This window comes from Porites lutea, chromosome 1, assembly GCF_958299795.1.
Source record: "Porites lutea chromosome 1, jaPorLute2.1, whole genome shotgun sequence".
Lineage (NCBI taxonomy): Eukaryota > Metazoa > Cnidaria > Anthozoa > Scleractinia > Poritidae > Porites > Porites lutea.
This window is the reverse complement of record NC_133201.1, coordinates 27,210,748-27,213,797: the sequence shown is the minus strand read 5'-3', so window position 1 is coordinate 27,213,797 and position 3,050 is coordinate 27,210,748.

The following is a 3,050-nucleotide window of genomic DNA, read 5'->3' as shown; positions in this document are numbered from 1 at the left end:
TGAATTCTTGATCGATGGCAGTATCTTGTTATTCTTACTCGTGACATTTGTTCTAAAAGCAAAACTGGGCGTACTTATAAGCTGTGGAGGCGTGGGTGGCCGAGCAGTTAACATCTCGAACTCCGGATCTTGGGGCCCGGGGTTCAAGCCTCGCCCTTGGCGTTGTTTCCTGAGACAAGGAACTTAACTCCACTCATTTGTCTCTCTCCACCCAGGTGGAGTATAGGCGACATACTGCTGGGGGGTAACCTACCTTTATCGCGGCTCGCGTGTTATAGGTTTCTCTTGCAGTAACTTTACAAAGAAAAATAAGATACTGCTCGCAGTCCAGCATGTAATATATCAGACTTTCAATAACTACAGGGCGCAAACCTTTGCTCTGAGAAAAACTTTCAGGGAGCCCTTCGCGTTCCCAAGCATTTCAGCTGGGGTACCCAGGCATAAAAGATGGTACCCCAAAATAAAAAAATCAGTGAGCTATTAGTTGATTACTAAATATTAAACAAATTATTTCTAAACCTCTAAACAATCAAGAAGAACTTTAATTGTGCTTTAAATTTCTACTTTCATAAAAAATCACAGGGTAACAAAGGGCAACAAATGGTAACACGGGGTAATGTAGGGTAAAACAGGGTAACACAAGGAAACACAGGGTAACAAGAGAAAAACAGGGTAACACGGGGTAAAACAGGGTAACACGGGGTAACACAGGATAACAAGGGGAATATTGGATAACCCAGGGTAACACCGGGTAACAAGGGTAACACAGGGTAACAGGGGTAACACAGGGTAACAAAGGTAACATTGGGTAACACAGGGTAGCAGAGAGTAACAAGGATAACATTAGGAAACAAAGGGTAACAAGGGTAACAGGGTAACAAAAGTAACAGAGGGTAACATGGGGGAACACAGGGTAACACGGGGGAACAGAGGGTAACAAGGGTAACATGGGTGAACACAGGGTAACAAGGGAAACACAGGGTAACACGGAATAACACAGGGAAACAAGGGTAACACAAGTGAACACAGAGTAACACAGCGTAAGAAAGGGTAACACAGGGTAACATGGGGTAACACAGAGTAACAAGGGTAACACAGAGTAACATGAGGTAAGAAAGGGGAAACACAGGGTAACATGTGGTAACACAAGGTAATAAGGGTAACACAGGGTAACATGGGGTAACAAAGGGTAAGACAGGGTAACACAGAGTAACAAGGGTAACACAGGGTAACACGCAGTAACAAAAGGCAACACAAAGAAAAACAGGGTAACAAGGGTAAAGAGCGAGGGGGAACACGGAGTAACGAGGGTAACACAGGGTAATAAGGGTAACATGGGGTAGCAAGGGTAACACAGGGTAACAAGGGTAACAAAGGTTAACAAGGGTAACACGGGGTAACACAGGGTAACAAAAGAAACATGGGGTAACAGGGTAACAAGCAAACACAAGGTAACACGGGTAACAAAGGTAACACTGGGTAACACAAGGTAACAAAGGTAACACAGGGTAACAAGGGTAACACAGGGTAACAAGGGTAACATGGGGTACCAAGGGTAACAAAAGGTAACACAGGGTAAAACGGGATAACACAGGGTAACAAGGGTAACATGGGGTAACACAGAATAAAAAGGAAAACACAGCGTAACAAGGGTAACACGGGGTATCACAGGGTACCAAGGGTAACACGAGGTAACAGAGGGTAACATGGGGTAATACAGGATAACAAAAGTAACACAGGGTAACATGGGGTAACACGGGGTAACACCGGGAAAGAAGGGTAAGACGGGGTAACAAGGGGAACAATGGGTAACACAGGGCAACAACAGTAACAGAGGGTAACAAAGGTAACACGGGGTAACACAGGGTAACACAGGGTAAGAAGGGTAACAAAGGGTAACATGGGGGAACACAGGGTAACAAGGGTAACACATGGAACACAGAATGACAGCGGTAACACGCGGAAATACAAAGCAACACAAGGTAACAAAGGTAACAAAGGTAACACGGAGGAACACGCAGAAAAACAGGGTAACAAAGGTAACACAGGGCAACACAGGGTAACATAGGGTAAAAGAGGGTAACAAGGGTAACAGAGGGTAACAAGGGTAACAAGGGTAACACTAGTTAAAAAAGGGTAACAAGGGTAACACAGGGGAACAAGGGTAACATGGGGTAGCAAGTGTAACACAGGGTAACAAGGGTAACAAAGGTTAACAAGGGTAACATGGGGTAACGCAGGGTAACACAGGGTAACAAAGGTAACATTGGGTAAAACAAGGAAACAAAGGTAACACAGGGTAACAAGGGTAACACAGGGTAACAAGGGTAACATGGGGTACCAAGGGTAACACAAGGTAACACAGGGTAAAACGGGATAACACAGGGTAACAAGGGTAACATGGGGTAAAAAGGGTAACATGGGGTAGCAAGGGTAACAAAGGGTAACAAGGGTAACAAAGGGAAACAAGCGTAACAAGGGGTAACAAGGGTAACATGGGGTAACAAAGGTAAAAGGGGTAACAAGGGGTAACAAGAGGTAACATGGGGTAATTAGGGTAACAAGGGGTAAAAAACGATAACAAGGGTAACAAGGGGTAACAAGGGTAACATGGGGTAACAAAAGTAAAAGGGGTAACAAGGGGTAACAAGGGTAAAAAGGGTAACAAGGGGTAACAAGAGGCAACATGGGGTAACAAGGATAACAAGGGGTAAAAAGGGGTAACAAGGGTAACAAGGGGTAACAAAGGTAACAAGGGGTAACGAAGGGTAACAAGAGGTATCAAGGGTAACAAGGGGTAAAAAGGGTAACAAGGGGTAACAAACGGTAACAGGGGTAACAAGGGGTAACAAGGGTAACATGGGGTAACAAGGGGTAACAAAGGTAACAAGGGGTAACAAACGGTAACAGGGGTAACAAGGGGTAACAAGGGTAACATGGGGTAACAAGGAGTAAAAAGGGTAACATGGGGTAACAAGGGGTAACAAGGGTAACAAGGGTAATAAGGGGTAACAAAGGGTAACAGGGGTAACAAGGGGTAACAAAGGTAA